This window comes from Salvia hispanica, chromosome 3, assembly GCF_023119035.1.
Source record: "Salvia hispanica cultivar TCC Black 2014 chromosome 3, UniMelb_Shisp_WGS_1.0, whole genome shotgun sequence".
Classification (NCBI taxonomy): Eukaryota; Viridiplantae; Streptophyta; class Magnoliopsida; order Lamiales; family Lamiaceae; genus Salvia; species Salvia hispanica.
This window is the reverse complement of record NC_062967.1, coordinates 54,743,743-54,759,241: the sequence shown is the minus strand read 5'-3', so window position 1 is coordinate 54,759,241 and position 15,499 is coordinate 54,743,743. Positions and strand designations below refer to the sequence as shown.

At 36.7% G+C, this 15,499-nt stretch overlaps 1 pseudogene; it reads right to left on the bottom strand.

Annotated features, from left to right (window-relative positions):
• Window positions 1–1,421: 1,421 nt before the first annotated feature.
• LOC125216454 lies at window positions 1,422–13,990 on the bottom strand (annotated as a pseudogene).
• Between the last annotated feature and the right edge of the window lie 1,509 nt (window positions 13,991–15,499).

Genomic DNA, 15,499 nt, shown 5'->3' with positions numbered 1-15,499 from the left:
AATCAAAAGCTGTAATATGGAAAGAGGAAATAAGCGTTATGTGTATAAATTGCAGTGTCGAAAGAGCAACATCTATATGACCGTTCCATCAGCTATCGTTCCTTTCTCGACTACTACAGTGATTCCCGAGCGAATGTAGAACCCTTCCTCCGATCTATCAGCTTCTTCCTTCCTCTTCTGGCTTGAGAGAAATCTTTTCATATTGCACTTGTACGTGCTCATAAATTTCCTCAAGAAAATAATGTTCACTTTATTGGGATGACTTAGTCTCAACATTTGTTCTTGTTTCTGCCATTCAAAGAAGTACCATAACTATAGACAGCTGATTTGTGAGAAACTACACTAAAATTTCTGGAAAATACTTCAGGAACAATGTAACCTATAGTTCCTTTGTCCCAAGCATATTCTAGCTACCCCAAAACCTGATATCTTTGGGTGAAAGTCTTCAACCAAAAGATATTCTGAAGCTTGATATCAAAATGAATAATCCTGGTGATGCCACCTCTGTGGAGATATTAAAGACTTCGGGCATCCCCAAGGAGCAATTTGGGTCTGCGGATTTGCTCTTGCCAATGAACTTTGTTGGTCATAAATTCATAGACTCTGGCTTGCATTTTTCTCATAATAAAATCCCAAGAGATTGTATATAACACCATAGCCTCCTTTGCCTAGTTTTTCTGCGTAGGACTTTGTCATTTTTTTGATTTCATCGTCTCAATATCGTTTTGGAATTAGAGATCCATGCTTGAGTGCAAATTTGTCAAGACTCTGTCGGTTTTTCTTGCCCTGATTGCACCATCCACATTGTCTTGTAACGCAGTAGATGATGTCGGATATAAGTACACCAAGTATACCAACTGATACCCTTGTTGGTGATAGAAATAGTATAGATCATAAAACTGCATCAAAATAGATATTTGAAAATAAACTAAAACCGCGAGATACTAGCTAATGTAATCAATCAAGAATCCAAGATGAGCAGTTAGGCAGACTACATAGGGACGGAGTTAATCACTTCCACTAAGGCCATGTCTGTGGCATCTCTGCAATAGCTTAGTGGAAGGTTTTTTTTTTCGACATTCGCCATCTTTAAACAAGGCTACACAGTTTCAATCTTCTAGACAACCCCTATTTGTACCGTTCTTCAGTGGTTCCACTCGAATCACTATAGTAATTGTTTTCCCAAGTTACATTGAGAACGCTTGTCATCTCACATTTTCTACTTTGTTTGTCTCTGCAGTCTACCCTTAAATTTGAGGTGCAGCCGGCACTCCATTCGCGTTCATGACCGATACTGAATCCGGGAGGTATCTGCAATCAACATCTTCATCTTTGTAAGCGCAGTAGCTATTAACGCCACACAACTTCAAATCATTATTTCGCTGCAGCGATCCATTGCACAGACGAAGAATGCAATCCTGACGAGATAGATGGTCCCTACTATACGGTTCCCCCACGTGGTTAATTTCACCTGTTTACATAAATCCAGCTTTGAGTACTCACGTTGAACAAATAAAGATTACCGTCATTTTCAAGATTCAACGAGACGTTGTCGCCACCCTCATGGGTCTCGGTCTGTCGCTGAGTCCAATCCGTAAACATAGTACAAGGCTAGGTTTGCATCAAAATACATTCAGAGCCTGAAAGACCCTGTTGTAAGGTCTGTTTCTGTCGATCTGGATAGAAGCATCCTGCGCGGTGGAAGGTGCTGTTTGGGCTAAGGGAGTCGGTACGGTACGTAAAGGTGAGGATTCTAGAATGTAAGAGCCATGCAGGGTTGGTTGTGGGTGTTAAGGAAGATAATAGGTTAATATCTGCGTTTTCTAAGTGAGCTGCTACTGAAATGGAGAAACAAGATGCTTTGTTATGAAGTGATTGCATTTCATCAAGAACAAAAAGACCATCTTTGGTAATAGCTATTCTTGTCTTGCGATGTCTTTTAGGAAACTATCTATCTGTATAGGTAAATGCTATAACAGCACAAACCTATATTCTGTTGGAATTTTAGTGTATTAGCACTTTAATTCTAAGGAAGAATGTTGGAATTTTAGTGTTTATCACTTTAATTTCTAAACAATTCGGCTGCTTCATTAGAAGCTTGTTCTATCTTATTTTAGTGTTTGAATTAACTGTTTTAACAGTTATTAACAGTTTGGAATCAGTTTTAGTTAATTAACTGCCTTGGCAGTTAATTGTCAACGGTTTAGGCTGATTTTTGATTAAATACAGATCAGAGAATGAACAATCATCTAAGGAAACTTAGTCTTATCCGATCATAGATTTTGTGCACTCAAAATACTTGATCTGAAAGTATTTTATACGATTCTAAATTATCCAAGTCTTCTAATAAGGATTCCCTAATCCTAAGTCATAAAATCATCATTATATATCTTACCTAACAAAGATCAAGTAGTTTGAAGATGACTGGACCCAATTCAGTGAGGGAGATGACTGCAAACTTCACAAAACTGGAGAAGTTTGAAGGAGTAGATTTCAGAAGATGGAGAAAGAAGATGCACTTCTTGCTGACCACCCTGAAGGTTGTTCATGTACTCACAACTACCATGCTAGAACCGACTGAAGATGAATCTCTGGAACAAACCAGAAGGAGGCTGAAATGGGAGAATGATGACTATGTGTGCAGAGGGCATATTCTCAATGGTATGACTGACTCACTCTTTGATATTTATCAGAATGTTGAATCCTCCAAAGAATTATGGGATTCTCTAGAATCTAAATACATGGCAGAGGATGCTTCTAGTAAGAAATTCTTGGTTAGTAATTTCAATAATTATAAGATGCTAGATTCTAGACCTGTGATGGAACAATATAATGAATTACTAAGGATTCTTGGACAATTTCAACAACACCAGATGCATATGGATGAAGCCATATCAGTTTCTAGTGTTATTGATAAATTGCCTCCCTCTTGGAAAGACTTCAAACATACTCTAAAGCATCAAAAGGAAGAACTTTCCTTGGTGCAACTTGGTTCTCATCTCAGAATTGAAGAATCCTTAAGGATTCAGGAGATGGAAAAGAACAAGGAAAAGAGTGTGGCTGGACTATCTTCCATTAATATGGTGGAAGGTGGACAGAAGTTTAAAGGGAAAAGGAAAATGTTTCAAGGAGAGTCCTCTGAGAATAAGAAACAAAAACTTGTTTGTTGGAAGTGTGGAAAACCAGGCCACTACAAGAAAGATTGTAGGTCTGGAAAGAAAGTTTTCAAGGCTGGTACAAGTACAAGTGGTTCAAAATCTGGACCAAGTGGATCTAAGGATCCAAGTGTACCTCAAGGTATGAAAATATTCAATTCTAATATTTCTATTCAGAACTATATCTCGGATACACCAAGTTCATTCTATGTACAGGATGATGAGTACACTTGGTGGGTGGATTCTGGAGCTACAAACCATGTTTGCAAGGATAGGAGATGGTTTACATCCTTGCAGAAGATCACTGATGGATCAGTGATTAGAATGGGGAATGGTTCTAGTGAATCGATTGAAGGAATAGGAAATGTTAGGCTAACTTTTACTTCTGGGAAACAGTTGGATTTAGTAGATGTATTGTATGTTCCCACCATTAGAAAGAATCTAATGAGTGGCACTGTAATTAATAACTTAGGTTATAAACAAGTTATTGAAGCTAATAAATATATTTTATCTAAACATGGTGTATTTGTTGGTTTTGGTTATTTATGCAATGGTATGTTAAGATTAAATATTGAATCTTGCTTTGTTGATAATTCTGCTTATGTGATGACTTCTAATGAACTTTCAACTACTGATTTGTGGCATGAAAGGTTAGGACATGTGCATTATAAAAGACTAATTGAGATGTCTAAAAGTAGCTTAATCTCTGCCTTTACAGTTAGCAAAGATAAATGTAAAACATGTATGTTAACTAAGATCACAAGGCAACCTTTCAATAATGTTGTGAGAGAATCTAAACTACTGGAATTAATCCATAGTGATATCTGTGATTTTCACTCAACACCATCAATTGGAAATAAGAAGTATGTTATTACTTTTATTGATGACTCAACTAGATATTGTTATGTATACTTGCTAAGTTCTAAGGATGAAGCCTTAGAGAAATTCAAGGTATATAAGACAGAAGATGAGGTACAAAAGAGTGAATTTATAAAGATTTTTAGATCTGATAGGGGAGGTGAATACTATGATCCTAGTTATTTTGAATCAGTGGGAATAATTCACCAAATAACAGCCCCTTATACTCCACAACAGAATGGAATCTCTGAAAGAAAGAACAGAGTATTGAAAGAAATGGTTAACTCTTTGTTATCATATTCTGGTTTAAATGAAGGTTTTTGGGGAGAAGCTATGATTACTGCCTGCTATATATTAAATAGAGTTCCAAATAAGAAAAGTAAAGCTACACCTTATGAGTTGTGGTTTGGAAAACCTCCAAACTTAAACTATCTTAAAGTGTGGGGCTGCAGAGCAGTAGTTAAACTCACTGATCCCAAGCGTAGGACATTGGGTGAAAAGGGAATTGATTGCATTTTCATTGGTTATGCAAATCATTCAAAGGCTTATAGGTTTTATGTCTTAGAACCTAACAAATTTGTCTCTGTGAACTCTGTTATAGAGTCAAGAGATGCAATCTTTGATGAAAATAGATTCACATCTATCACAAGGCCTAAGGATCTATTTTCTAATTCTAAAAATAGATTAGTAATTTCTGAAAATCAATCAGAGGAACCTTCAACTCAACATTGGGTTAGAAGGAGTGTAAGGCCAAGAAATCAAAGTAATCTAGATAAAGGCTTTCAAATCCATCTTATTGAAGGATCAAGGGATGAATTACAATCCCAGTACCCCTACTGTTCTATAATTGAAGAGGATCCTAAGACTTTCAAAGAAGCCATGTCATCTAGAGATGTCTCATTCTGGAAAGAGGCTATAGATGATGAAATGGATTCTATACTCCAAAATAACACTTGGGAATTAACTGATCTGCCCCCTGGTTGTAAACCATTGGGGTGTAGATGGATCTTTAAAAGAAAGATGAAAGTTGATGGGTCTATAGACAAGTTTAAAGCTAGGCTTGTCATTCAAGGATTTAGACAAAAGGAGGGGATAGACTACTTTGATACTTATGCTCCTGTAGCTAGAATATCTACTATTAGATTGCTAGTAGCTATGGCTTCTATTCATAAACTCCTTATACACCAAATGGATGTTAAAACAGCCTTTTTAAATGGTGATTTGGATGAGGAAATCTACATGAAGCAGCCTGAGGGATATTCTTTACCAGGAAATGAACACAAGGTGTGCAAGTTGATCAAATCATTATATGGCTTGAAACAAGCACCAAAACAGTGGCATCAAAAGTTTGATGATATTGTTTTATCAAATGGTTTTCTATTGAATCAAGCTGATAAGTGTGTTTATTCTAAGTTTGATAAATTTGGTAAAGGAATTATTATCTGCCTTTATGTAGATGATATGATTCTGTTTGGTACTAGTCAAGACCAGATAGATGAGACAAAGAAATTCCTATCATCTAAGTTCTCAATGAAAGATTTAGGTGAGGCTGAAGTCATATTGGGAATTAGGATAATAAAAGAGGCTCCTAACAGAATATCTATCACACAATCTCATTACATTGAGAAAGTGTTGAAAAGGTTCAATTATGGAAACTGTACTTCAGTTAGCACACCTATGGATCCTAATGTAAAACTCTTACCTAATAGAGGAAAAACAGTTTCACAATTGGAATACTCTAAAGTAATAGGTTGCCTAATGTATGCAATGATAAGTACTAGGCCTGACATAGCTTTTGCTGTGGGAAGATTAAGTAGATTTACACATAGTCCTAGTATTCATCACTGGCAAGCAGTGAGGAGGTTACTTAAGTACCTCAAAGGAACCATAAACTATGGTTTGTGTTACTCAGATTTTCCTTCTATCTTAGAAGGATATTCTGATGCAAGTTGGATAGCCAATCCAGAGGATCATTCCTCTACTAGTGGTTGGATTTACTTGCTAGGAGGTGGAGCTATCTCTTGGGCTTCTAAGAAGCAAACTTGCATCACAAGTTCTACAATGGAGTCAGAATTTGTAGCACTAGCCGCTGCTGGAAAGGAGGCAGAATGGTTAAGGGATTTGGTTTATGAAATTCCTTTATGGCCTAAGCCTATATCACCTATCTCTATAAGGTGTGACAGTGCAGCAACATTGGCTAAAGTATATAGCCAAGTTTACAATGGGAAGTCTAGACATTTAGGTGTCAGACATAGCATGGTTAGGGAGCTGATCACTCATGGGGTCATTTCAGTTGAATTTGTTGGGACACAACAAAATCTGGCAGACCATCTAACCAAAGGCTTGGCTAAAGATTTAGTTATCAAATCTGCTAAAGGGGTGGGGCTCAAGTCCATCTAATCTTATCTGTTTGGGATACTCAATTTCCTTCTAATTTGATATTAGATGTGAAATTCAATGTGGAAAGCCTAAATATGTGAGATAGACACATGTTCAAACCATCCAAGGTATGTGTAATAATCTGTCAGTTTGAAGGAGGTTGAAGTTTTGCTTCTTAATAGTTTTTTTGGCAAATTGTTTTGACAGAACAAGATGAAAAGCTACCTATACAAACATGGAATCCAAGTTGTTCCAATAAAGCTCTGGACTTAGCTTTATAAATGTTTGTTGAAGGATATGGACACTAGACTTGTTATAAAGGTGTCAGGTTTAGATTAATTGTTTGATAATTATGTGTATATTAAGACTGATATTCAAAGGAATTGTAAGAGTTCAAGTCTTAGACCACTCTTATAATTAGAATGTTTATACATTGATATACTAAAATGGAAATTCAATCCTTGTGATATTTTCATTTATGCATAATTTTTGTTTTCTGTTCTTTTGATTTGATCATGCTTATAAATCCACTAAAATAGGGGAGGAATGTTGGAATTTTAGTGTATTAGCACTTTAATTCTAAGGAAGAATGTTGGAATTTTAGTGTTTATCACTTTAATTTCTAAACAATTCGGCTGCTTCATTAGAAGCTTGTTCTATCTTATTTTAGTGTTTGAATTAACTGTTTTAACAGTTATTAACAGTTTGGAATCAGTTTTAGTTAATTAACTGCCTTGGCAGTTAATTGTCAACGGTTTAGGCTGATTTTTGATTAAATACAGATCAGAGAATGAACAATCATCTAAGGAAACTTAGTCTTATCCGATCATAGATTTTGTGCACTCAAAATACTTGATCTGAAAGTATTTTATACGATTCTAAGTTATCCAAGTCTTCTAATAAGGATTCCCTAATCCTAAGTCATAAAATCATCATTATATATCTTACCTAACATATTCGCAGGTAAATCTGCTTTATCTCAAACATACTTTCTATTAACCTAAAACCATGCACAATAATTCGAGGAAGAGATTATCTAATTCCATTGTTGAATGGTTGTTTGTTTTAATATTTCATTAATTCAAGTCAAGATATGCATTTCCTAATGTGAGTTACTGCCTTAGTGAAAGTTGCCAGATTTGATTTGTTTATTTGCATGTCTACGCTACAAAGCAGGTGATTCATTCTCCCACATTTTACATCTTTCCTTCCATTATCTCTCTTTTGATCCTGTTTTTATGGTTGGATCAACCTATCTTTTATGATTGTTGTGTTAATACAAGATGCAAGTCCTTGGGAGATTAAAACAAAATATGAATCTTGAATAATCACATCAACTGGAGTACATGGCTAATTGACATTAATATAATCCGCTTATAGTCATTAGTCTATCTACCCTAATCCTAAACTTCAAAAGTAACGTCTACAAATATTCACACAGTTCATTTACTCTATATACATTCCTCTAAAGCTTGTTATCAAAGTCATGTCGCTCTATGTATAGCCACGCATAAACATGAAAGGAAACAACTATATGTAAAAAGTGTAAGAAACAAAAAATCAAAGCTTGAGTGAGCTCACCCACTAGAATTGGGCGTTGAGCCGCTAGCCACAACGGAGTCCGGTGCAACGCTGCTCTTGAGCAGCCCAGTGTCATCATCCACCAAATTGTCAACAATTTCAACTCTGTGAGCCTTCAAAGTCTTCATTCTTGATGCCTTTCAGAGATACCAAAACTTCTTCCATGGAGGGTCTCATATCCTTCTCCTGCTGCAGGCATCGGAAAGCCAGTTCTGCGACTAATGTAGCCATCCGTCTCACAGTAGTGTTCGTCTCAAAGCCAAGAGTCGAATCAACCAACTCGTGCAGCATGTGATTTTGGATCTTGTTGACGGCCATGTTAGCCAAATTGATGTTGTGGCGGTGCCTGTTGGTGTCCACGGCCTGCAGGGACGATATGAGCTCGATCAAGACCACTCCAAAGCTGTATACATCGCTCTTTTCCGTGAGCTGGTAGCACTGGTAATACTCCGGATCAACATAGCCCGGAGTCCCCTGTGGAGCCGTTGAGACATGAGTAGCATCTATTGGGAACAATCTAGACAGCCCGAAATCAGCCACTTTTACATGGAAATCATTGTCTAGAAGTATGTTATTGGTTTTGACATCCCGATGTAAGATATCCGATCTATGGAGGTATGCAAGCGCCTCAGCAGTTTCAATGGCGATATTCAGCCGAACAGGCCATGATAGCAACCCAGATGCAGAACGTTTTCCATGGAGGTGATCAGCTACCGTTCCATTTGGTATGTACTCGTAAACAAGCAACAGTTCTCGACTTCGCTTGGATGTGCACCCAAACAGAGCCACAAGGTTTACATGTCTTACTTGAGTTAGGATCTCAACCTCATTCATGAACTGCTCCACACGCTTGAAATTGTTCTTGTACAAACGTTTCACAGCAACAACACGACCATCAGAGAGCACGCCTGTGATGGGAAGCAAATAAATGATCAGAGAGTTCTTGCATTTAATATCAAGAATTAGCTAGAAATGGTTTTCTTACCATAATAAACAGTACCAAAGCCACCATCACCGAGTTCTTTAGACGGATCAAAGTTATTGGTTGCTACTTCAAGTTCTGAGTAATTGAATACCTGCACCCCAAAATACGTGTTGTCCCTACCAATATCAGATTTGGAAGGTGGATATGAAGGGATGCTTTTAGTGAATTTGGTTGAAGAAGGCGTAGACGGTTCCTTGAAGGAAAGAAGCGTCAAGTCATCCTTGCTCGCGGTTGGAGTAGAGGCAGTCAGCTTCCTCTTTTGCCTGCAGTAGAAAATCAACCATCCCAAACCAATACCAGCAACAACTGCACCACCTATGGGAAGGCCTGGGTGTGGATACACACATGAAATCATTTTCAAATCTCAAATCTAATTTGTTTGCAGTAAAACAGTTTAGATAAAAAAAAAAAAGCATACCGATATTCCTCCCCAAATTAGAGTTATCATTATTCGCTGCAGTAGCCATGAAACAAATAAAGTGTTAACATATTTCAACTATGAACATCAACTACAAGCAAATTAAGTCTCAAACTAGTAATTAATTCCATATGAACATCAAATCTCACGAAACTATGGCTTTGCTACTCATAACAGAAATCCCCAATACCTTGAGGAGGTAGACTGAAAGGAAAAGGACAAGGTTTGTCGCCACAAACACAAACAACTTGACTTAATACTGAATCAAATCTCTCTTGAGGTTCAGGAAATATAATTAAAGCTAAAACCCAAGGACATAGAACAGAGGCGCAGAACTTGGTGGGTGAGCGAATTGTGAGTTAACTCGGTGACATTGTTGCTGTGGCCGATGAAGGGATAATAGATGTTGAGAGAAGAGCGTGATGAGTGATGATGGCATTGTAGGTTTGTGTTTACATCATTTTAATCCCCACGCCGCCAAACCTGTTTTGGGGAACTAAATTAATCTGATTTCTATTTATATGGGTATTTTGACGTTGGAAGCTCAAAATATCTTTTTTTATTATTCTCTTATTTTACTTTTTCTCTATTCTAACTATTTATTATTACCTTCGTTTCATAATAGTAAAATTATCTATTCATTTTGGGCATTTCATAGTTATAGAGTCATTTCATTTTTTTAGTAAAAAGTACTCCTTCCGTCCCACATAAGAGGACACATTTTCTTTTTAGTTTGTCCCAACTAACATGATACATTTTCATTTTAGAATCTTTCTCTCTCCAATTAATACAATTCACTCAACTACTTTTATTCACTCATATTAAAATACTCCCTCCGTCCCCGATTAGGAGTCACACTTTGACCGGGTACGAGTTTTAAGAAATGTGAAGAAAAGTTGGTTGAAAAAGTTAGTGAAATGTGGGATCCATTTTTTTATATTGGTTTTATAATAAAATGTGAGTGAACTGAGTTGGTGGGATGTGAGACCTACTTATTATTTATGGCAAAAATGAAGTGTGACTCTTAATTAGGGACGAACCGAAATGGAAAAGTGTGACTCTTAATCGGGGACGGAGGGAGTATTTATTTTTTTTTCTCTCTTTATTTTAATACTTACACCCACCTTTTCTCTCCGCAATTAAACATTTTAACTAATAACTCCTAAAATCTCGTGCCGACCAAGAAATGTGTCATCTTAACCGAGACGGAAGGAGTAACACATTTCCCACTCTTTTCTTTCTATCTCTCTTACTTTATAATCTATAATTTTTCATCTCTCCTACTTTGTTATTATCTTTTTATAAAATACATTACCCACATTTTCTTAATCTCTATATTGGAAAGAAGTGTTGTCATTACTAGGGATGTCGAAACGAGTACCCGCTACCCGTTTCGGACAAAATGGTTGTCCCGACACCCGTCCCGCACTGAGTCGGGCATCCCACACCCGACGCTGCGGGGTACCCGACCCGAGTCTGTCCTAATTTTTTTTAAATCTATTTGCGGTTGTGATTGTATATTTTTGTATGTGTAGTGTACTCTATATTTGTATGGGTGTGAGTTTGTGTTACACCTATATATATTATATATGTGTGTGTGGTAGTAGTATATGTGGGTAGTACGTATACATATATATGTGTGTAGCAACTGTAGTACGTTTAACTAGGAACGACAATGGGATTATTCTCATAAAGTGGAATGGGAAAGACTAGAAAATTCCCATGAAGGAATTAGAATGGGAAAGACTAGAAACTAACACAGATGCAGGTGGCGGTGAATGGAAGAATAAATTTAATTAACTACATTAACATTTGAAACCCCTCACACTAAAATAATCGGGTACTAACGGGTATACCGGGTATATCCACGCGGGTAACGGGTATACCCGATACCCGCAAAACCTTAAATTATAATACCCGACCCTGCCCCGATTCCCGCTATCCTCGGGTAGCGGGTACCCAATACCCGACGGGTATCGTGTCGGGATGGAAATTACCCAATGGCAGATCCAGGATTAAAAAACGGAGGGGGCGGAATAAAATAATAAATTAATAAAATATTAAAATATTAAAATAATAAAATATTAAATATAATACTTTAATATGTTTTTTTAGCAAAATGAAAGTCTATTACAATTCAAGTAGCTCTAGCATCTGTTAACCGAGACAACTGATTTCTACGGGTATCTATATCTTGAAAACGTTTCAAGATTCTTTCATTAGAAACACTAACAAAGATGGATCTTTCATTGTATACTACCAAACTGTCATTCAATCACTCATCTCTCATCCTATTCCGCAAGTCAGTCTTGACAAATTTCATTGCTAAAAATACTCTTTCAACAGATGCAGTCGCTACGAGTAAGATCAATACCAACTCAATCAGACAATAAACCAGTCAATCGAATTCGAATTCGAGTCTTAAATGATGAATTCGAGACAGACGATAAACCAGTCAATCAGATCAATACTCTTTTCAAGGAATATCGAATTCGATTGACTACAACTCTTGATGTAGATTGGGCTTTTAACCCTTTTTAATTGGGCTTGAGTCGAGTTTTAAAATTTTATTTCAATTGAACTTGGGGCGATAATGGTTATTTTTTCGGTCAACGGCGCGATGTCGGAGGCAACGGTGGAGGCGGATATGGAAAATATACATCCGGGATAAGGGAAAATTAGTCGCATGGTGGGGGCGACCGCCCCCACTTGCCCTCTCCTGGATCCGCCACTGAAATACCCGTTACCTGCTACCCGTTTCGCCACCCCTAGTCACTACTATAGAAGAGGTGGAGCATTTTATAATGAGTTAAACTCCTAAATCATACTGTATGAGCAAATAAGATAATAACGAAAAGGTATAATTTTCCAAAACAGTACTACTTCACTAATATAAAACAACTTAAAAAAATCTAGTTTGATTAGTTATTTTAAAAACTCAATAAATATCCGATTGGGAAAAGTTTGTAAAGAGCATACGATGATTGAATTCAACTACTCATCAAGAAATGAGTACGGACAAAAATAAAAAGAAAGAAAGAAACATATAAAGAGATTGACTTGATTAGGTTTTGTAATTAAATACTACTAACTCCGTTCCTAGGTTATGTAATTAAGTCGTTCCATTGAAAATAACCCACTTTCCTTTTTTAGTTTGTTTCAATTAAGATGATCCATTGCTTAAAATGGAAACTCCTTTATCTCTACTTTATTCTCTCTCTCTTACTTTACTCTCTCCATTTAACACACAAAATAAAATTGTATAAAATCCATGCCGTCCAAGAAATGAGTCATCTTCCTTGGGACGGAGGTAGTACTACTAACTTCATCCCACAATAAGAGTATTTCTTGTTGTTGACACGGGTTTTAAGAAATATAAAGAGTAAGTGAGACCTACTTTTTTTATATTGTTTTTATAATAAAATGTGAGTGGAGCGGAGCGAATTAGTGGAATGTGAAACTTAACTATTTTTTTACTTTTATTGTAGGATGGACTCAAATGTCAAAGTATGACTCTTATTGTGGAACGGAGGAAGTATATTATTGTGAAAGGGGGAAGGACAAGTCACAACATTTTCTTCTTCGACTAACACTTTATTTTGACGATTTGCAGAATACGTTTTTCTGACTTTTATCATGAGGGAAAAGATTGTGGATAGGGGGATGGAAAATATGTATCTCTAATTCCAAACCGATTAATTATGATGTAGTTATAGCCCACAAACTTTGACAATGTTTAAGAAGTATTAAATGTTTTTATAATGGAAGAATTCAATTGAATTCAATGAAACATTAAATAGCCGCCCAAAACATGTGAAGCTTATGGTGTGAAGGAAAAATGGAATGAAAATCGACAGCATAAGCAAAAGAACTGAATTTATTGTTACCGTCTTGGGTAGAGTTAATATGGCAAGCAAACGATCCCGATCCATCGGAGCCGCACACTCCACCCGATCCCAAGCAGCTCCGGCAGTTCTGATCATCCGCTAACCACCGTATCGAAAATCCAGTTTGAAGAGACATCCGCAACAAAGGCAACGTCGGGCTCATAGCCAACTCCGCGGCCGCAGTTCGATTCATCCGAACAGTAACTTGAGGGCCGCACGTGACGCCAGCAACCAGCCCGGGTAGGCCGGTTGTGGCAAAAAGAAAAGCCGAGCCATTGACTAATCCGTTGTCATCGCAAGTGAACTGAAACAGCATTGTTGGTATTTGTATGCCGCCAGTGCATCCGTACAATAGAGTAAACTGCTGGTCATCAGCGGCTGCATAAAAATCGTACAAGGCGGTATCTACGCTCGTGTTGGAGAGATGTAGCGCGCAAACATTGTCCCATAGGTCGTCTCTGGCGACGACGAGCGTCTGAGTCTGGTTAGTAATATCGAGTACGCGGTAGATTATTTGTGAGGTGTTGATGCGGGGAATGTTTCCTTGGCAGGTGATCTCGTAGCCTGGAGAGCCGCACAAGACCGGGCGGTCTCCACCGTAGAATGGATAGGGGATTTCCCGCAACGGCCCACACTCGAACGGCTGGCTGCAGGTTTCGTAGTCAACGTTCTGGGACACGGTGCACCAGATTCCGAATACCACGAGGCTCACCAAGATGAGATTCATTTTTGGTGTAGGATGGTTATTGATTGTTATGGCCTAGATCATTTTTTAAGATGTTTTGTGTTGCTTATTAATTCAACACGTGACATATGTATGTAATTGACAAAGTTTGGCACTTGAATTGATGTCTTTTTTACAATGAATGGAAGCTTCTGAGGGGAGGCGTGGGCGGACTTCACCCACTTTGGTTAAGGGAATTAAATTGAATTCAAGATGGTGGTAACATCTATGTGGTAGAGTTAGTCAAGATTTCACAGCCTAATTCAATTGTCAAATCTTCAACCAAGACTTCAAACTTACTGCTATTAGTATAATAGCCCTCCGTCCCGTCCCAAATAATTTGTCACATTTTTCCGTTTCGGTCCGTCCCACATAATTTGTCTCATTTCACTTTTTTATTATTTTTGGTAGTGGACCTCATATTCCACTAACTCATTCCTACTCACATTTTATTATAAAACTAATATATAAACGTATGAACCACATTCACTAACTTTTTCAACTTACTTTTTTTCATTACATTTCTTAAAACTCGTATTCGATCAATGTGAAACGAATTATCTGGGACGGAGGGAATACTAAGTATTTCTCCCATTAACATTTTGATATACACGTATTGCTTTCAACGTTGTCTAGAATCATCGGACATAGATGGAAAATCACTAGCAACTCCTGAACCGAATGCGGTAGTAAAACATAGTTGAGTACTCCCTCAATTCCATAAAAATAATCTTCTTTATCTATTTTAGTACAAACCTTTCTCTTTTCTAGAATTTTTTTCTATTTTATAAGGAGGATCTTATTCTCCACTAATAATACTTTAATCAATTTTTCTTTAGACATCTCTCATATTTTACCAATTTCACTTTAAAACTCGTGTCATTCCTAAAGTCCCTAATTTTAGGTATATGCATCTCACGTTCAAGGCTTAAGATTAGGTGAATAATATCGAAAATACAAAACCAGCCAATGAATTCGATCCAACCTCACCAAGATGTATAAATGACAAGCAATCAGGCTGTATTGATTTTAAGGGAAATTTTGAAGAAAATTGAATTTTGCCTAAATTAAATCAAAGATTGTATCTTAAAATGTTTTAAATAATACTTTGAATCATCTTAGTCTGAGGTCCAAACGTCTAACTAAACCAAAATATATCTAAACCAAAATAAAGTCGTTTGGCAAAATAAATGCATAAGCTTTAAAGTACATATAAAAAAACTTAACTAATTAATCATTAAAGTAATATTTTTATGTGTTGACATTTCAATGTAACATTAGTTGTTTTATATCATATACACGACACTTAAATTTGTCACTAAACACAACATAAAAGATTTCATTTTATCATAATTATTGATCGTTGGAAATTGGCTACACACTAAAAATTCATATATTTTATCACCATATTCAAAGTTAGTGATAAAGACTTGAATTGACCTATAGTTAGTGTATTTTTCGATTATTAAGCTTTAAAATTAGATGAGAAATAATAAAATAGAATTTGTTGTT